We start from the raw sequence: 22,695 nt of genomic DNA on the forward strand, positions 1-22,695 counted from the left end.
TTGGCAGCATGAGACCAGGCGTCAGGATACGTAGCAACCCTCTGGCCTGGGTGCATGCACTAATTCGGTTCGGCAGGTTGTCATAGGGCCGTTGTATCCTGTCCTAAGGCAAGCTGCCGTACAACTATTGTAACCGGTCCCTGAGAGGTTACACATCAGGACTAGGATGTCCGCAACTTACCGATGTGCCGTTAGAGTTCCCTCAGTTACTGGCAGCGGTCACCTGACGTCATACCCAGGGACTCCCCTCTCCAAGACACCAGGAGTTACACCACTGTGCTTCTCCAAGACGGAGGAATAATGGGACCTCTTCCATAGTCGCCACGAAAATGCAGCACCGTGATTAACTGCTCAACACAATGTGATACTCTTAATCAGCAGTCGATGCTTCCCGTCACGGCACCACTCTAACGACAGCCATTTGTATTGTCGTGGAAACGGCAGCCCACAAATGGAACAGGATGTTACTACTCTCGGTTATGCTCGGATGGCAGGTGCAGCATGAGGTGATCGACCGAAACTTTGACGACAAAAATGCCTGCTCCCACGTTCCTCTGCAGTACAACATGGAGCGACTGTCATATCACAATTTGATCAGCTGGTTAAATTGATATCCACAATGATGCCCCTTTCCACCCCTGTCAGGAACTGATAACGCTGTCTCAAACGGGTACGCCGCATCTCTGTGTCATTTACAGTGATAAATCCACATTGACTCTATTGACACCCTTATGAAGGGTGTTCCCAAAGTCCCTTTACAAGTTCAAAATTTTATTACAACGGCAGTTGTTGAAATATGGTAACAACATTTCTTTTATTGTAATCAGTCTTTATAAAGGTTTTTTTGACAGTGTTTAATAGACCTCTATATGAGCGCTTTTAGTTTCACGAAGCACGTCAAGACGGTACTCGACTTATTGCCATATTCGCTGTAGCATAACGTCATAAATGGTGGCAATGGCATTCCGAATCCTTTACTTTAAGTCAGCAATGTCCTGTATCTGTGTTTGATACACGATGTCTTTTTCATACCCCCATAAAAGAAAGTCCAAGGGAGTGATATTTACGTGGCTGGAGTGGCCGAAAGGTTCTAGGCGCTTTAGTCTGGAACCGCACGACCGCTACGGTTGCAGGTTCGAATCCTGCCTCGGCCATGGATGTGTGTGATATCCTTGGATTAGTTAGGTTTAAGTAGTTCTAAGTTCTAGGGGACTGATGACCTCAGCAGTTAAGTCCCATAGTGCTCAGAGCCATTTGAGTGATATCTGGCGAACGTGGTGGCCAAGGAATTGGCCTATCCCTCCCAATCCATCTGCCTGGAAATGTTTCATTGAGGAACCGACGAACATGCCGTCCACAATGTGGTAGTGCACCATCTTGCTGGAAAATGATAGTTGGTTTTAAGTCAATAAATTGTGATGTTACATATTCGGTCACAAGGTCGAGGTAAACATCTGCTGTAACTGTTGTCTCGTTGAAGAAAAATGGACCATTTATTCGGTTGCACATGATTCCACACCACACACTCACATTTGAACTATCCCGGTGAAGTTCCCTAATCACATGGGGGCGTTCGGATCCCCAGATTCTCAAATTGTGTCTGTTTAATGTCCCAGAAACACGAAAAGTTGCCTCGTCACTGAAACCAACTCGCTTGAGGAATGCTTCATCCTCCGAAATGCGTTCCAGCATGTTAAGTGCAAACTCTGTCTGTTTTGGCTTGTCATTTGGCTCATATGTGTGTAACAGTTGCACTTTGTAAGCATACAACCGTACGTTCTTGTGGAGGACCTTATGCGCAGTTGAACGTGGTAGTTGCAGCTGTCTGGCAGCAGTGCGGATGACTTCGTAGGTGAACGAGGGAAGACGTTTAAAACGCGATCGATGTTTTCCTCGGATGTGCTTAGTCGCCCGCTCCTCCCTTTATCCAATACTCTCCCTCTCTCCATAAATTTTTTGTGCCATGCACGGATCGAAGGGCTCGATGTTGGATCTCTTCCATACTTCCTTCTGAAGTTTTGTTGGATCTGAACATCCTATTTTGTCAATAAACCAGGACACACTCTTGAGGAGCTGCCATTTTATAGAGTTTCAGTTCCTTCCATCAACAGAGAATCTGAAACACAAAATTTTAGTATATATAAAAACTTTAGTAAACAGTAATTACAATAAAAGAAATTTTGTTAAAATATTTCAACAGCTGCCGTTGCAATAAAATTTTGAAGTTGTGATGGACTTTATGGTCACCTTGTATATCCTATCAGCCCTGGTAACAACACTGAACACGAACAACAAAAATCCATTGTAATGGTCGTTCTACTCGAGACTCAAAATTGCAACTCAAAATTGCACCCCCTTATCATCTACATAGCCGCCGATGGTGTGTATGTATTATGTAGTTACAATGACATTGGATAATGTCTTTGGGTGCTTCACTTTTATTATGAGGCAATGTATCTTCATTCATGTAAAATATATTGTCTTGCGAAGTCGGATGAATGTTTCTGAAACACCCAGTCTTTTCCTTCAGGGCATCAAACGGCTTAAGGGGCTCCGGAAAGGCTCAAAATCATGAAAAGTTCAATTTTTACTTTTTTGCGTTTTCTGAATCTGCAGACTATTACCTTTTAATAGATATATAATTTATTCAATTCCGAAGACTACAACTACTTTTAATTTTTTTTTTTGAAATGTGTTCTACATGGGCGTGACCCACTGTGGCGCTGTTAAACTGCTGTCAAATGGTGTTATTATTAACGTCCGTGTTCATCAGGTACATTTTAGTGATGTGAGATAAAGTATGTGTTGTGGCTAACCTGTGATGGTTCAATATATATCGCTGGTGTGATTGTCGATTGTTTCATGTTTATTTACTCTGTCGTTATCTCGAAAATATTCGTAATTAATTCTGTTTCTTGAGTCTCTGTTTTGTTGAAGTATAATAATGAGTAAAAGTAAAGTTATTAGAAATCCTCTGAAGGCTTTTAAGGAAAGGAGAAATGTTGTAAAGCCAAAGGTATGTGTTATTACTGTAAACAATAAAGACGATAACCAAGTGAGTGAACCTAACATCTCAAGTACACCTGCCCATAGCAGTCAAAGTGGGAAAGAAAATACTTCACAGAAGAAGCTTGGTTCAATGAGTGAAAACTATGAATGTTTTATGGGCGAATCGGATGTGAATGAAATATTTGATATGTCGGTTCTCAAAGGAATTTTTTCAAACTGTGTAAGATGTATTCATTGTAGTGAAGTTGGTCTGGAACTCTCCGTAATAAAGCACGAAGGACTTGCTAGTGAAATACAACTGAAATGTGATAAGTGTTCATACATGACCACCTTTTGGAACAGTGTTGCAGTAACTGCAACTGAAGAAAATGGTAGCAAAATCTACGAACACAACAACGAGCGATGCTTGCTTTAGACAAGGAACGCCTTCGGGCTGCAGACAGGGCTGTAAAGAGTCTAGAAATACAAGCAAGAGTAAACAGGAGGAGGAACAAGAGGAAGCTGGAGGAAGAGTTTGCAGAGGATGAAGATAATCCATCCTATGGACCTGGAATGCACTAAAAAGTTAATCCAATCTTTGTCGCTCGATTCCCAAAACTTTTATTTTCTCATACTAATTACATGTTTTCTAAGGATATTTCCAAACATATTTGTTTCAAACTTTCAGTAAATGTTACACAGTACCATCTTCATAATTTAACACAGCCTTTTTCCAAAAACTGTATATTTTTGAATATATAAATAAAAAATTGCAAAAAAATGTTGTGAATTTTCATTACAATTGAAAAAAAAATCATCTTTAATAACTGAACTAAAATTTTGTAAAATCCATGTGTTAAGTTGTAGCCCATATTCCAATAAATAATCTGTAAAAAGTTCAACTTCCTACCTCAAATACTTTGTGAGGAAAGATGTAATTTATAAGCGTTATTTTAACATTGCAAGTATAGGGCGTTCCGGAGCCCCTTAAAGCATTTCGTAATGCACAGATGCGAAAGTCTGGTCAGGGTAAGATGCAACTATGGTACATAATAATAGACCTTTTGTAACAAGGAGGGAAAGAAGAACGGCAGGGAAAAGTGGACATTATGGTTTAACAACGTCCCATCGACAATGATGTAATTATAGACAGAACAGAGCTCGGACGGGGGAAGGATGATGAAGCAGTAAGGAGCTCGTTGGGGAGTGAAAAAGTACTGGAATCACAAATAAAGTATCAGTAAAAGGCACGTTTCATCAGTAGGTCAAATGCTTTACAGGTAGGTACAGTATAAGCAACTAACAAAATTATTCTGGACAACTGCGCTAAAGTTTTAGAGCCCAAAAAAGGGCGTTTCACAGTGAGGTAAGTGGTTATAATGAAAAGGCAATGAACAGTTACAGATTAAGAACATAAATACTGGAAAGTATAGCCAAAACCAAATTTTAAACTCTTACTAACAATGACGTTTAACAGCAATTTTTCTTCTTTGAGAAAGATGTGCACTGAATTAATGTCTGGTTGCCATCAAAGAGCTTTACTGTGAAGATGTGTCAGGATTTGCTGAATACTGTGAAAACATAAGGAGTCAATATTACTATACAACCGGTTCTTGCGGCACAGTGGCCTGAAATGACACTGAAGACCACCTTTAGGCTGTGTTTCTTACCATTACGTAAAGATTTAAGAACAGATTTTAAAATAAACCAGATATAAATTGAATAATTAAAAGTTCTTAGTAAGACCAATACTTAACTTCCTGAACAGCAGACAGTGGCAGGCTCGAATACACAGACAGAGTGGGCAAGACTAAGCAGGCAGCATGACGAAATAAACAATTGACAGATAATAAGACAGAGGGCTAGTTCAAAAAACAATAAACGGGAATTATAATGGATTTAATATACTCGGCTGACCTGCTGTTTCAACCACAGTAGTTCTATTTCGATCGATGTGTTACAAAGTCTATTTGGTGACTGTACACTGATGTCCCTGATAACTAAAGAAGTAATACAACTATAGACAGAAATAAATACTATTATACACTCCTGGAAATTGAAATAAGAACACCGTGAATTCATTGTCCCAGGAAGGGGAAACTTTATTGACACATTCCTGGGGTCAGATACATCACATGATCACACTGACAGAACCACAGGCACATAGACACAGGCAACAGAGCATGCACAATGTCGGCACTAGTACAGTGTATATCCACCTTTCACAGCAATGCAGGCTGCTATTCTCCCATGGAGACGATCGTAGAGATGCTGGATGTAGTCCTGTGGAACGGCTTGCCATGCCATTTCCACCTGGCGCCTCAGTTGGACCAGCGTTCGTGCTGGACGTGCAGACCGCGTGAGACGACGCTTCATCCAGTCCCAAACATGCTCAATGGGGGACAGATCCGGAGATCTTGCTGGCCAGGGTAGTTGACGTACACCTTCTAGAGCACGTTGGGTGGCACGGGATACATGCGGACGTGCATTGTCCTGTTGGAACAGCAAGTTCCCTTGCCGGTGTAGGAATGGTAGAACGATGGGTTCGATGACGGTTTCGATGTACCATGCACTATTCAGTGTCCCCTCGACGATCACCAGTGGTGTACGGCCAGTGTAGGAGATCGCTCCCCACACCATGATGCCGGGTGTTGGCCCTGTGTGCCTCGGTCGTATGCAGTCCTGATTGTGGCGCTCACCTGCACGGCGCCAAACACGCATACGACCATCATTGGCACCAAGGCAGAAGCGACTCTCATCGCTGAAGACGACACGTCTCCATTCGTCCCTCCATTCACGCCTGTCGCGACACCATTGGAGGCGGGCTGCACGATGTTGGGGCGTGAGCGGAAGACGGCCTAACGGTGTGCGGGACCGTATCCCAGCTTCATGGAGACGGTTGCGAATGGTCCTCGCCGATACCCCAGGAGCAACAGTGTCCCTAATTTGCTGGGAAGTGGCGGTGCGGTCCCTTACGGCACTGTGTAGGATCCTACGGTCTTGGCGTGCATCCGTGCGTCGCTGCGGTCCGGTCCCAGGTCGACGGGCACGTGATCCTTCCACCGACCACTGGCGACAACATCGATGTACTGTGGAGACCTCACGCCCCACGTGTTGAGCAGTTCGGCGGTACGTCCACCCGGCCTCCCGAATGCCCACTATACGCCCTCGCTCAAAGTCCGTCAACTGCACATACGGTTCACGTCCACGCTGTCGCGGCATGCTACCAGTGTTAAAGACTGCGATGGAGCTCCGTATGCCACGGCAAACTGGCTGACACTGACGGCGGCGGTGCACAAATGCTGCGCAGCTAGCGCCATTCGACGGCCAACACCGCGGTTCCTGGTGTGTCCGCTGTGCCGTGCGTGTGATCATTGCTTGTACAGCCCTCTCGCAGTGTCCGGAGCAAGTATGGTGCGTGTGACACACCGGTGTCAATGTGTTCTTTTTTCCATTTCCAGGAGTGTATTTAAAACCATTATGTAAAACAAATTTAACAAGCACTGAAAGAACTAGTACAATAAACTGAATAAACACTATTTCCAAAAAATGAAGGACACTAGACAACACGTAAGGCAGGCAAATTATAGGTAACATAAACAGTAGGCAATGACTAATAGCTAATAATGAATAGTAGCTGTCATCCACCGTATAATGGCTTGTGGAGTTTGTATGTGGATGTAGATGAAGATGTAGATGCAGATGTGCCTAACAAAATAACTAACGCCTTAAAAACACTGACAAACCTGAGACAAAGACAGTACAGGTGATCTACAAAAAATACAACAGCAAGCACCTCTTATGCATACCACAGAACAACCACACAGTAATGTGGCAGATAGATAACATATCTTTAACTTAAAGCACATTCGCCACAGCATAAAAACACTAACGATCCCCTTCAGCTCACTACGGCAAACCACAGTAACGACAGCAATACAGTTGTGTGCTACTTCGTACCCAACGGTAAGAAGAGATGGGTTACAGAAATGTGCAGCGGGTGTCCGTCGTATGAAAGCTGGACGGCAGCAGAAATGATTAGCCAACTAGAAAATGCAGTAAACACAACCTTCTGTTAACTGGTAGCATTCTCCAACGATACGAAGATTCTTCACAAGTGAACATGCAGCAATAAAGTCCAGCTAATACAATAGTAACAAGAGCATCATAGGGTGTAGCTCTCTTAATTAAAGCACGGGTGATACTGACAGGGCCTTGGAAGAGCTACATCTCGGTGGCAACTCCATTGCGATTGGGACATTACTCAATGCGAATGGGTGTGTGGCTGCTGCCGGCCATCCTCTAATGCGGCAGCCGAGGGCGCTTATAGTACAGAGCCCGCTTAGTGGACATGCTTCATTGGATCCACCAAATGCTGCATGATCACTATCGGTGCCTGATGAAAACTTGCGTTGCCGTTACCATGTGGGTTAGTATCGACCTATGATAGATATGAAACATAGTCCACAATGTGGGCAAGCAACAGCTTCCCAGACTCGCTTCCTTCAGCAGTGGGGTGGATGAGAGTCAAGCTCCCAGCCAGTCTGGTGGTGCTTATAACTCTTCGCAGGCGAGACAGCTGCCTTCGGGCAACGTACAGCCAACGTGCAGCGTCACACGTCCTCAAACACAAGTTTCTAACGGCCACTGTTGAGATCTTGTCACTCCACAGCTAACCAAAGACGTGTTGGTATCCTGTCCTCTGCTGTTTGCGTGCGCTTTCTTGCTGCAAAGCGTCCTCTGGTCTCTCGGCAGCAGGCCAGTGGCATACCTAGCGTAGGTGGTATCGATACCATTTGGGCGCGTACAGCGCAGATTGGGAAGAAGGTCGTTCGTGTCCTTTTCAGAACAACCAGTATGGCATTTCCCTTAGTGTTTTAGAGAAATTACACAAAATCTGAACGGAGATCTGAACCATTGCACTACCGAATGCGAGTCCAGTATCTTACCACAGCGCCACCTCGCATGATGTGCTCATGGAACAAATATGGCCGCAAGTTTAAAAATGTTACAGCTTTTGCGTTAATTGTCTCCTCCTTACTTACAGATGCACCATAATATCACCGAAAGCAAAAGAAACACGCAAGAGACTTTCTGACCAGTTCTGCGTACTACTTCTCGTCATCCAAAGTAGTCGACGTAAGACTGATACACATAGTGAAGGTTGTTTTAATAGTTTAATCGGATGTGCTGTCACTGCATGGAAATTGGAACCTCTTCCTACAACAATGTTTAGTACCAGTGTACTTCGAAATTAGTCTGTTCTATGGATCATCTGAAACACTTAACGAGTTGACGCACGAACGGCATAAACCGATACCATCCAGAACCCTGCTAGGAATAGTAACTGGGGATAGTATTCTCTTGGTTACCTTCGATCTTTGCTGTAACAGCTAAGGATTGCGTTTTACACAGTATCGTATCTGTATCAGAGAACATATTTTTAGTTCATCTGAGTTTATGGAGCAATATTATGAACATATGATTGCAGTCGCTTTGAAGATAATTTATTCGTGACTCATCAGTGTACAGATTTTCCTCCTACCAAGATGGTTATGTAAGAGAAGTCGGTAGAAAACAAAGGTGTGCTTGTACAGCTGATGGATCAGGTATGCATTTCTTCAGATACTTGACAGCTATAAACAGTTACTTTAAATATATTGTATTAGATCTTTCAGATGACTTACTTAGCCGTTGCAGTGGGGCCTACTGTTTCATGTCAGCTCTCAACTAGGATGTAAGTTGCACATGTGCAAATGAGTGCGAAAAGTTATAGAAGCAATACACTGCCTGACCTTTGGCTATCACCTCAGGACATAATCCATCAGGGACATTTCATTTCTTCTAAGGTTACCAAAGGCGACTGTTGGTATGTGGTTGTGAAGTGGAAACGGGGAAGAACGATCGCAGGTAAATCAAAACCAGGCAGATCTCGCGCCGTGACAGTCGAGAACGTCGGAGGGTCGCTGTAAAAACCACATGAAATGGGTCGGAATAATGACTCTTGAGCTAAAAAAGTTCTACCAGCATTCCAGCTAGCACAGTGGCTGTGCATAGAGAGCCAAAAAGAGTTGGGTACAATGATCTACGAGCTCCTCATAAGACACACATTTCTGTAAATGCTTAGTAAGTATAATGCTTGAGGTGTTGTAAAGACGCCACGGAACAGTGAATGACTGGAACGATTAATTTGTACTGATGAATCACACTATACTGTGTGGCAATCAGATGGATAGCTTGGGTTTTGCCCATACCCGAAGAACGTTATCTTCCGTCATGTATAGGGCCAACAGTGAAGTACAAAGGAGGTGTTGTTAGACTATGAGTATGTTTTTCGTAGTCTGGATGTGTTCCCCTTATTGCGCATGTCAGTGCATCTTGTCATGTGGCATAACGCAATGGTGCGTGGACAATAACATCCCTGAAATGGACTGGCATGCCCAGTGACCCGACCTGAACCCAACGGAACACCTTTGGGATGACTTTGCTGCACACCCCAGCTCCAACATCACTACCGTCTCCGGTTTCGGTTCTTGAGGAGGAATGGTTTGTTATTCCTTCACAGACATGCAGACACCTTCCAGTAATTTTCGGATTTGCAGCCGGATCCCATCAACATTCTGCCGCGATATTTCGGTCCAGAGAGTCCGGACATCCTCAAGTGCGTAGACGAAGTACTGAAGAGACTTCATACAGTCATGGTATTTATAGCGAATTCGGGGCTTTCAAATCGTTCTGGCGGTTTGCGGCGCAAGCATTAGGAGATGACATGCGCGAGGCAGCCACGTTGTGTGCGCTGGCTGCCCTCAGCCTACAACGAGAAGATATATAGTCATCCAAGTGATTCTATGTACCGCATAATCGGTAAGGACCCAGCGAGACATATATTCACAAAAACTATTACTCTTTTAGACGCTAGTTCTGTACCTGAACAAGTTATCGAGAGGCTGAGACCACACAATGCTCTTCCACCAAGACTGTATGGGCTGCCCAAGATTCACAAGGATGGCGTTCCTCTACGATTGATAGTGAGTAATATTGGTGCCTCTACTTAATCGACCGCAGAACATCTGGCCTCCTTACTCAAGCCGTATGTGGGTAAGTGCTGCCACCATACACGTAATTCCAAGGACTTAATGAATCGTTTGAAGACTGTTAAGCTGAACAGCTCGGATTTACTAGTTAGCTTCATGTGGTCTCACTTTTTTTTACCAAAGTGCCTTTATTTGACTCGCTACATCTTATTGGTAATTTGTTCAGTGAGGATTTGACGGCTTTCTTTAAACATACTCCCTCCTCAACTTATTTTTTTATTTAATAACGAATTTTTTGTACAAACTGACGGTGTCGCCGTGGGGAGTCCAATGTCCCCTGTGGTGGCCAGTCTTTTTATGGAAGACATTGAGTAGAAATCTCTTGAGTCTGCCGTTTTCTGGTGTTGCGTAGATGATACTTGGTTGTATGGCCTTATGGCAGACAAGAATTCCTTTGTCACTTAAACTTCTTACATGAGAACATCAAGTTTACTATGGAGGTTGAGAAAGATGGAACTTTACCCTTTCTAGACGCGTTAGTATTCCGTAAGAATGATGGGTCTTCGGGACATACCGTATAGAGAAAACCCACACATACAGATCTATATCTTCGGGCGTTTAGTTGTCATCACCCCGCACAAACCTCCGGTGTTCTCATTACTTTAATTCATCGGGCGCATGTAATATAGGATGCTGATAGCCTTCACGAAGAATTAGTGCATCTGAAGTAGGGTTCCGAAGAGAATGGCTATACTTCGCATCGGATACGGAAGACCATGCACAACAAGAAGTAACGCTCTAAGGACACTGATGACGACTATAAAGCAACTGCGTTTCTTCCATATGCCGGGAACGTGTCTTCTAAAATAGGCAGATTGCTTAGGAAGGATAATACTGATGTCATATTCCGTCCACTAGCAAAGAGCAGGGCCTTAGTCGCATCCGTTAAAGACGATTTACAATTGAGGAAGGCAGGGATTTATAAAATTCCCTGTGAGTGTGGCCCTGCATATACAGGGTTATTACAAATGATTGAAGCGATTTCACAGCTCTACAATAACTTTATTATTTGAGATATTTTCACAATGCTTTGCACACACATACAAAAACTTAAAAAGTTTTTTTAGGCATTCACAAATGTTCGATATGTGCCCCTTTAGTGATTCGGCAGACATCAAGCAGATAATCAAGTTCCTCCAACACTCGGCGCAGCATGTCCCCATCAATGAGTTCGAATGCATCGTTGATGCGAGCTCGCAGTTCTGGCACGTTTCTTGTTAGAGGAGGTTTAAACACTGAATCTTTCACATAACCCCACAGAAACAAATCGCATGGGGTTAAGTCGGGAGAGCGTGGAGGTCATGACATGATTTGCTGATCATGATCTCCACCACGACCGATCCATCTCCTGTTTAAGAAATGCCGAACATCATGATGGAAGTGCGGTGGAGCACCATCCTGTTGAACGATGAAGTCGGCGCTGTCGGTCTCCAGTTGTGGCATGAGCCAATTTTCCAGCATGTCCAGATACACGAGTCCTGTAACGTTTTTTTCGCAGAAGAAAAAGGGGACGTAAGCTTTAAACCGTGAGATTGCTCAAAACATGTTAACTTTTGGTGAATTGTGAATTTGCTGCACGAATGCGTGAGGATTCTCTACCGCCCAGATTCGCACATTGTGTCTGTTCACATCACCATTAAGAAAAAATGTTGCTTCATCACTGAAAACAAGTTTCGCACTGAACGCATCCTCTTCCATGAGCTGTTGCAACCGCGCTGAAAATTCAAAGCGTTTGACTTTGTCATCGGGTGTCAGGGCTTGTAGCAATTGTAAACGGTAAGGCTTCTGCTTTAGCCTTTTCCGTAAGATTTTCCAAACCGTCGGCTGTGGTACGTTTAGCTCCCTGCTTGCTTTATTCGTCGACTTCCGCGGGCTACGCGTGAAACTTGCCCGCACGCGTTCAACCGTTTCTTCGCTTACTGCAGGCCGACCCATTGATTTCCCCTTACAGAGGCATCCAGAAGCTTTAAACTGCGCATACCATCGCCGAATGGAGTTAGCAGTTGGTGGATCTTTGTTGAACTTCGTCCTGAAGTGTCGTTGCACTGTTATGACTGACTGATGTGAGTGCATTTCAAGTACGACATATGCTTTCTCGGCTCCTGTCGCCATTTTGTCTCACTGCGCTCTCGAGCGCTCTGGCGGCAGAAACCTGAAGTGCGGCTTCAGCCGAACAAAACTTTATGAGTTTTTCTACGTATCTGTAGTGTGTCGTGACCATATGTCAATGAATGGAGCTACAGTGAGTTTATGAAATCGCTTCAATCATTTGTAATAGCCCTGTATAGGTCAGACGACACAAACGGTCCAGGAACGCTGTGTAGAACACGAAAGACACACCCGTCTGCGGCGACCTTTAAAATCAGCAGTGGCAGACCATTGCGTCTCCGTGGGACACTCAATGAAATACAATAAGACCAAAATTTTAGCACCGGTTTCCAGCTTCTGGGACTCTGTAATTAAAGAATCCGTGTAAACACGTCTTGCTGACAATATAATGAATCGTGATAACGGCTTTCAGCTGGATAAAGATTGGATCCTATTATTAAAATAATGCCGTCATAGCGGACTCGACACGCTCAGCAGATACTCAGAGATTAGTTTGTTCTTACTTCACCACTGAGGGCAGCACACAGAACGTGGCTGCCTCGCGCATGTCACCTTCTAACGTATGCGCCGTAAACCGCCAGTAAGATTTGCATGCGCGGAATTCGCTCTGAATACCAGGACTGCATCATGTCTCGTCAGTACTTCGTCTACGCACATGAGAATGGCCGGACTTCTCTGGGCCGAAATATCGTGGCAGAATGTTGATGGGATCCGGCTGCAAACTGGAAGAAGAAATACGCCGGGAAAATATCAGAAGTCATATTCAGACTCCTCATTGAAAGTGTGCCCAGCAGATTTCAAGCCCTCATGAAAACTAAGGGTGGACACACGCTATATTAAAGCCCACTAGTAGGTGTCCGGATGGACCATACAGTTTAAGTGCTAGAAAAAAGTCAAGGGACTGAGAGTCTGGGACTTATCCACTTAGTCTCCACGTAAAGACGTAAAAAACGGAGAAGTGTCGAGTATTGTAGCATAAGAATTTCTTTGTGCATAAGGCAGAAATAAAAGAACTGGGAAGAGTCTAGTGAGTACCACAGAAGATGATAATGACTAGACATATTTCTCGAATTAAACAACCGATTCTCTGCAAATGGGGATGCTTATATTAATAGGAACAAATACTGGATGTCACATGTTACAGATTATCGTAAAAGGCTTAGTTCTGCAATTTTTGTGTTACGGATGTCAGATTCCCTATTTCCAACCAATAATGACTTTGGCTTCATATTTTTGCGTAAGTCGTCATTTAGAAGAAAAGTATTTGTCTCACAGAGGTGCGTAATGAGGACAAAATATGTTGTCGATTCCAGTATCCCTTGTACATAGCGACTTGAACCGTTGGGCATACTGACAGCAGCCTTGCGATTTACTCAAAAACTAAGTTTGTTGTCAACAATCAATTACAGTTTCAAAACAAGAGTAACAATACTAGGATAATACACAGAGTCAATGTGTCAAAGAAAGTGGTGCGGTATACAGCCATGAATATCTTTGACCATCTACCTAGCGATATAAACAATTTACTACAAAAAAAATGGCTCTGAGTACTATGGGACTTAACATCTGAGGCCATCAGTCCCCTAGAACTTAGAACTACTTAAACCTAACTAACCTAAGGACATCGCACACATCCATGCCCGAGGCAGGATTCGAACCTGCGACCGTATCGGTCGCGCGGTTCCAGACTACTACACAAGTGACCAAAATTAAAGTAACAAACCGCTGTTTCTCCGTCCTGTGTCTAATTCACGATATAATCATACAAACTGTCAACCAGATGTCCTTACTATCGTGTTCTGCACGGAAGATGGCATTCAGGTAAACGGACAACCATGCAATCGATGACGTCTGGGCGTCTATGAAACGACGTTCTGTTTGCCGGGTAGCCCCACATCCACAATCCCTGTGCACACAGTCACAAACAGAGCAGTGTGGCACAGACAAGATGCCTACCAGACTCTCAGCGGTGGAAGGCCAGAGGAGGAGAGGAAGCACCACAGTCGGAAACCGATGTGGCCCGATAGCTTAGTGTGAATCGTTCTGTTGTTTCTCGGATGTAGCCACAGTGAATACAGACCGAAATTGTATCCCCAAGATCAGGACAGAGCCGACCACGTGTGACATCAGAAAAAGTGGATCGTTATTTGGCTGTAAGGGCACGACAGTCCGCAATAGTACCGCATGGCAGCAGGCATGTGAGTTCGCAGCATCCACTGGACGTGTTGTACAGAGGGAAATGGTGTGCAGAACGCTTCGGAAGATTGTCCCTTATTGTAGGAGATTTTCTGTATATCTACTTATGACACTTCTTCACAGAAGGAAACATGCCACCTGAGCGGCCGAATAGTGGGAAAATATTGTTTTCACAGATGAGTCCCGATTTAGTCTCAAGGGATTTCGCATCTGATGGGACCCAAATATTGTGGAAAGAGACCTATATCGAGGACGATCCCCAATGGAGTGGACAGTGATAATATTGACCACTTGAGCCCCTCTTCAAAAAGTTGTACGGGTGAATCGGCAAGGTTTAATTGTTGTCAGGTAACGTGACGAGATCTTGGAACCTCATTTGCCGTTGTTGCGAGGTCCTCCCCAGACTTTGTATTGATGGGCGATAATGCTCAACCTCATCGAACACAGGTGGCTATGTTTTCTTGGAGACGGAAGATATTGCACACATGGCGTGGCCTGCTCGCTCTCCAGATTTGAATCCCATAGAGCATGTCTGGGGTGCACTAGAGAGACGGCTTGCATCATGTCAGCATCCACCAACCAACCACCAAGACAGCGAGCAGCTCAACAGGAAGAATGGGCGTTATTGCCTCAACATGAGATTAATGACATAATTCACAGCATGCCCTGTCGTTGTCAGGGCTGTATTGCCGCCAGAGGTGGTCACACCTTATACCGAGCACATTAACCAGTTGTCGAAATGTGTGTGCAAATCCGTTAAGTTGGAGAAAAGAAAGAACATTTTTGTCTACCGTTATGCATGTTGCAGAAGTTTAAGTTCTGTATTCTTTACATTGTTTCTTCTTTACTATAATCTATTTATATTGCCTTGTGACAAAATAAAAGCAACCTTGAAAAATTTCCGTTTCTTGCTTTAATTTTGGACACGAGTGTATATTAAAATGCACTTCTATTTCTTAGATAAATTTATGAATGCATAATAATATGAAAATTTTGATTGTTTGTTTGTTTGTGTGCGTGTGTGTGTGTGTGTGTGTGTGTGTGTGTGTGTGTGTGTGTGTGTGTGTGTGTGTGCACTCTTACGTGCGTTACAGAGGAAACGAGAGAGAAAATGATTGAACGTAGTTATACGAGATCACTGTACAGAAGAAAGAGATAAGAAAAAGTCACATAGTTTAAGATAATCTTCTAAATGGTCAGCACGTTTCCGTAATTTTCACTGAGACAGAGCACTGTAATTGTAAAAGCGAACCTAATCACAGCGAGAGATCGCACATGCGATCCAAGGAACACGGAAATAACGGAGTCACTAAGGAACAAGAAACTTCGTGTTCTACAATCGTGTTCCTTGTTTCAAAATAGCTTGAGGTACTCGACATCAACAACGCTGAAAATATCTTTCTCTCTCTCTCTCTCTCTCTCTCTCTCTCTCTGTGTGTGACATCGCGTGTGTTAAATAGCTGCACCCATTCAGTCTCTTAACCCACTAAATGAAGAAACTCGGGTGTGGAAATGGTGGTGTATAGCGCTAATTCCGCTCAAGCGGTCCGCTTAATACGGCGCTATCTTTAGGATTTAGCGATCGATACCTGGCAGCGAGATCTGCTTTCCGGCCTTAATTAACCGCAACGCCCGGGAGATGACGTCGAGATAAGCGTGCATGGCGACGCGGAGAAGAGGTGCGTGAGTTGGCCCTGCATCTGAATGAGCACAGAGATTCAATAGCCGCCCAAACGAGTTTCAGATGCTCGTACAGTTCTGCGATGAGAAATGGACGCTTCCATTTCACGGGAGCTCCATCTAATTTAAGCGTCTATGAAAGGGTATTAACGAACTAATTTGTTACTCGAGTGGTGCCAACTAGAATAAAACGCCCTTTAGACGTAATGCTCTGTCATGTTTAACATATGAAACTGCGTCTAGGACAGTAGTCCTACAATGTGACGAGACTTTATCTCCATGATACCTTCAGTGTAAAGTGAGAAAGCACTGTGACATCAAATTATGGCGATTCAGAGGTCATGAAAGATCTTTCTTGGCATGATTATCAAGCATTATATGCTCCTCTGCATCGTATGTTTCGCTTCTGGCAGATTCAAATGAATGAAGTATTTAAATTTTGTTGAAAATATGCAATTAATGAGTCAAGTTTTGCCTCGGGAAAGACACGTTACAAATGCGTTGGAATGATGTGCATACTAACATTACACACATCGAGATACATACCCCTCATTTAAATTCTTAAGCAATATCCACTTTTACTTGAATTTAAAAGGTGGCGGCGTCCGTAATTTCAATGTTCGGCTCCATCATATTGCCGTTTTCGACATTCTTGACTCTGTTCTACGTGATCCACATGTTCTACAAGGTGGGGCAAATAAAAGAGCCCAGAGAACCAGAGTACAAGGAAATATAGCAGAGGAAAGGAAATACAATACTGACCTGACTATAGCAGATATTGGAAGTGACCACGATTCGTCTCTTAGCACTTTTGGGCCGCGGTCAACAAATTGCTGAAGGTAGATTTAAGCTGGGCTGCTGGAACCACTGCAGTCTCATCCGAAATATTGTGCTGTATTTCTCGAAGACAATGAGAGTTTTGTTGCAATATACCTCAGACTTGACGGCCCCCGACACAAAGTAATCGCACACTGACAGATTAGGGATCTGGGTGAAGAGGTAGGGCTGCGACCAGACTGACCTCTGCTAACAATTCCGTCAGGTGCGAAGATTGTGTTCAAATGGCTCTGAGCACTATGGGACTCAACTGCTGAGGTCATTAGTCCCCTAGAACTTAGAACTAGTTAAACCTAACTAACCTAAGGACATCACAAACATCCATGCCCGAGGCAGGATTCGAACCTGCGACCGGAGCGGTCTTGCGGTTCCAGACTGCAGCGCCTTTAACCGCACGGCCACTACGGCCGGCGCGAAGATTGTGTAAATGTGCTCCAAGGTTCGGCCGGCTCTATGGATAGTTGCTATATCCTGCAGGAAGTAGCTGTAGCTCTTTTCCTCCTCCGTTAGTATTGCCACATATTCATGTCCAATCGTATCCACTTACCCTGCTCGCTTTTATTTGCCCCAACCTCTACGTTGTCAATTTTCATCATAACACAGTAAATAAATCTGAAAATTAATCTTAATCATTTCACTTGTGTTTGTTAGCGTATAAGTAATACAGTTAACAATAATTAAATTTTTCTTTTGCTTTCGAGAAGATGCACGCGACATTAAAAGACACGATAACGCCTACATCTTGACTATGGGGAATGCAATAACGGCTGTCTTAATCTCACGACGCCCTAGAATCCAACAATTAGTATAATTAAAACTCTTAAAATTTCAAATTGAAAAAATTGTGATGGAATATGATACATCCACTGTGGATAGCAGGAGATAAAGAAAGGATGTCCTCACCCGGTACTTCTGTTGTTTGTTGCGAAGTCCCCATATTTTTGTAGTATCATATAATTTCCTTATTTTCAAATAATTACCACTGGATATAGCTTTCTTCTCCTTGGACTCATCGATATACACAGCAAGATACAATCAAACTTTCTGTCGTACTGAATACTCTTCTTTTAAATTCTTAAGCCTTCGCAGAACATGGGCTTCTGATGTATCAGGCCCTGGTGGCCATTGAGCTTCATCATTGTTTGAAGGCTGGTTGACAGTAAAAATACTATAATGATTTCCAAGTAAAAATGATAATGAATATTAATTCGGACTTTGTAAGAGTAGATCTGCAGGTGTGGAGAATAAAATACTTTAACCACACCGCACGAGAAGCGGTCGTTTTGCATTCAGACAAACTGAAGGGCACCTAATAAAATCAATCTAGCAGTAGCAAAAGGTTTCTACAATTACTGTAGATCCAACTATTCAGGAATACAATTATTGTTATTCAATAAATCACATGTTACAGGAATGACAGCACTTAACTCCTTATCCATTGAGTGATAAAACAAGTGGAGGCCAGGAGATGAACTCTCAGATTCCTAATACATAGTTTGCTTCTCAAAAAACTGAATGCAGTATACAGGCTACTTATTATGCCATATGTATACTGACTACGAATTAAAATTAATATCTTCAATAATTCTTATTACATAACATTTTTTGATATAAGAGCTTCTTACCAGTTGATGGTTTCTTCATGAAAGTAATAAAAAATGAAACACGCTGTAAGTACGCTGTTTAGGTTTTTATGTTGGTAACGCCACGTAGCGCTCTGTATGAAAATCGCTGACTGTGCTGTGTGCAGTCAATGGCTGCTTGGACTCATTGTTGGAATATTCGCTTGTTTAGTGTTGGGCAGTTGGATGTGAACAGCGCGTAGCGTTGTGCAGTTGGAGGTGAGCAGCCAGCAGTGGTGGATGTGGGGACGGAGATGGCAGAGTTTTGAGAGCAGACGATCTGGACGTGTGTCCATCAGAAAAAGGAAATTTGTGAAGATCGATGTCATGAACAGATATATTTATAAAGGATAACTTTTGAACATTGCTGAGGTAAATGCATTGTTTGTTCTCTATCAAAATCTTTCATTTGCTAACTATGCCTATCAGTAGTAAGTGCCTTCAGTAGTTAGAATCTTTCATTTAGCTGGCAGTATTGGTGCTCGCTGAATTGCAGTAGTTCGAATTACGAAGATTTTTGTGAGGTAAGTGATTCATGAAAGGTACATCCTGCAGGGCCATTCTTTTGTAGGGATTATTGAAAGTCAGATTGCGTACCACTAAAAAAAATATTGTGTATCAGTTTATTGGTGATCAGAATAAGTAAAGAGAGAAATGTCTGAGTATGTTCAGTTTTGCTCAGCTGTTTCAAAATCGAATAACATAAGAGGTTTACCAGCACAGTCAATTATAATTTTTCTAAGGGGCCATTACACATGGATACTGACAGAGTCGCCATATGTAACGTCCCCTTAGAAAAATTATAATTGACTGTGCTGGTAAACCTCTTACGTTATTCGATTTTCAAACAGCTGAGCAAAACTGAACATACTCAGACATTTCTCTCTTTACTTATTCTGATCATCACTAAAGTGACACACCATTTTTTTTTTTTTTTTTTTTTAGCGCAACGCAAACTGACTTTCAATAATCCCTACAAAGGATGGCCCTGACTAACAATAATCTATACCTTTCATAAATCACTTACCTCACAAAAATCTTCGTTATTCGAACTACTGCAAAACAGCGAACACCAATACTGCCAGCCGGCCGGAGTGGCCGTGCGGTTCTGGGCGCTACAGTCTGGAACCGAGCGACCGCTACGGTCGCAGGTTCGAATCCTGCCACGGGCATGGATGTGTGTGATGTCCTTAGGTTAGTTAGGTTTAATTAGTTCTAAGTTCTAGGCGACTGATGACCTCAGAAGTTAAGTCGCATAGTACTCAGAGCCATTTGAACCATTTTTGAACCAATACTGCCAGCTAAGTGAAAGATCCTAACTACTGAAGGCGCTTACTGCTGATAGGCATAGTTGGCAAATGAAAGATTTTGATAGAGAACAAACAATGAATTTACCTTAATAATGTTCAAAAGTCATCATTTATAAATATATCAATTCATGACATCGATCTTTACAAATTTCCTTTTTATGATGGAAACACATCCAGATCATCCGCTCTCAAAACTCTGCCATCTCTGTCCCCACATACACCACTGCTGGCTGCTTACCTCCAACTGCACAACGCTACGCGCTGTTCACATCCAACGGCCCAACACTACACAAGCGAATATTCCAACAATGAGTCCAACCAGCCACAGACTGCACACAGCACAGTCAGCGATTTTCATACAGAGCGCGACGTGGCGTTACCAACATAAAAACCTAAACAGCCTACTTATAACGGTTTTGTATTATACGCTTTTTGTCAACTTTATGTACTGAAGTGTTTTTATCTTACAATAACGTCTGTGTCACTGGAGGCATTCAGAGATAATTCGAATGACATTTATTTTCATTTTGCCAATAGTGACAATGGAAATACGCATTACGAGTGCTGAGAACAATACAGAATTCCCGCTATGCTTCGGAGTTACTAAAAAGCGGTTTGGGCTTCTGGTTACCCACGATAATTTCCAAAGACTATTACTTTCTGTGAAAAAGAATAGTCATCTGGTACTTCCGTTAGTGCGCATTCGTATTTATTGGTATTCCCAGTTCTCTGTTCCTTGTTATTCATAATGGAGACATAGTTTACAAGCCAGGTAGTGTATGTAGAATTCTTGGGGGTCCATTTAGGTCACGTTGTACGTTCTTTACGATATTTCGGCAAACAGATTTGTTGCCGTGTTGAGGTGGTTCGATTGCTGCTGTGCTGGGTTCGGCGTCCTACGTACGTTAGGCTTGACCCCCTACATCGCTGCGCCCCACTCCTGTGGCTATCCGCGCAGCTGCCAATCTCTTCGGCAGCGGTTGATTTAATGGTCTCATTTTCAGAGTTTGAGCTAACTTCCGTTTACTTACTGCTCGATGTAAATTATTATGAACAGATTGCGTCGCCATGGTGTGTCTTACAAAGTGGCGAATTTATTCATGCAAGATTACTAGCCCAATTAAATCCATCCGGTTCCTGCTGTTACGTTTATGACTCGTTCGTCGCCTAGATACACGGACGGGCCACCTTAGATAAATTTCTCCATTAAGTCAGTTCACTCCACTCCCACATACACTTGATCATGAAGAGGGAACATGATGGCGTTCTCCCTTTGATGTCCTGGTGAAACGGAAGCTAGGTGGCAAGCTGGGACACAATGTGTACAGAAAACCTACACACATACTGACCTGTATGCAACCGTCTCGAGTAGTCACCACAACTACCAGCCTAAAGGCGTTTTGCACGCGTTTCTTCAAATGGTGCGAACCATCTGCGATCAAGACAACAGCGGATAAGGCGTGCGATTACGCAGGTTGTACATAGACAAAAGTAGCAAGAAAAAAGGAACACAAATCACTAGCGTGCATCTCATTCGTCGGCAACACCTCCAGATATGTAAGCAGGATCTTGAAGCGACGCAGTGTCAAATGCACATCCCAGCAACCGTCTGAGACCAAGATACTAATAGGTTAAGTAAAGGATGATACAGATCTTCGCAAAATACTTTGCCAATGCGGCAGTGTATACTTCGGGGAAATGGTACACACATTAGAACAGAGCTGCCGTGAACATAGACGCTACAGTGAATTACGCCAGACCAATAAATCGCCATGCCTGACCGTTGAATTATAACTGAGCGCACTATAGGTTACAACACAACCATGATACTCAGGGATTCTTCCTCTTAATTTTATTGCGTGATTAAGGAGGCCATTGGAATTCGGGTCAATGGTGGCTTAATCGACAAAGATAGCGGCCTACAGCTGAATGAGATGTGGAACGTGTGGTGAGCCGAGAGAGAGAAATTCGTTCCCGTACAGTGAGGTCCGCATCCGGCGATGGCGTGGAGTCTACGGACCGCTTTCCACAGCCCATCACCACCTGCCCGAACCATAGCGGCTGCCTGGATAGCGACAGGAACGGAGTGGTGGAGATGGTAACCGTCAACAAATGTAGGACGCAGTTATCAGGAAAAACCCGAAGATGGCAAGAAATCTGTTAGCCAAATAATCTTGGAGAACTTACATGACACGGGTAAATACGAGAGGATTGTATAATTTAGAAATACTCCAGGAACACAGGAGATCGCTTAAGGTAATATTTGCTATAGTACCACGGAGCGACAGCAGGTGACTAGAATGTTGTATGTACAAAGACACCTCAGAAAATAAGTTACACATGTCATCTCAGACTAACACCATTGCGAAACAAGAGCGATACGTGTAGCAGACGCACACGGTGAGTGGCTGAAATGCCTTGGCAACTACACTCTTGTTCAGAAAAAAGAAAAACAGAAAATCTTTTAATGGATCCATAGGACATGCACATTAGCATGTTTTGCAGAAATCATTAGCATTTCAGTCACTTCGTTTCAGCATGCGTCCTGTTGCCCAGTAGGCAGAGGGTCCGGCATGAGTCCTGATAACTTGTTCCATGCGTGACGGCATCGACGCGTGTAATGCGCAACTGGCGTGCCGAGGTATAGCTATCCATGCAACACTCACCTGGTTCCAAAGTTCATCTGTGGTGGCTGGCACTGGGTCATAGCGCTGCACCCGTCGTTTCACCATAGCCCACACATTTTCGTTTGACGACGAGTATGGTGATCTGGCGGTCCAGGCAAAAGGTTGAAATTCTGTGACACCAAGAAAACAGATGTTTGTGCAGCAACATGTGGTCGTACATTCTCTCGCTGAA

This window comes from Schistocerca serialis, chromosome 8 (genome assembly GCF_023864345.2).
Source record: "Schistocerca serialis cubense isolate TAMUIC-IGC-003099 chromosome 8, iqSchSeri2.2, whole genome shotgun sequence".
Classification (NCBI taxonomy): Eukaryota; Metazoa; Arthropoda; class Insecta; order Orthoptera; family Acrididae; genus Schistocerca; species Schistocerca serialis.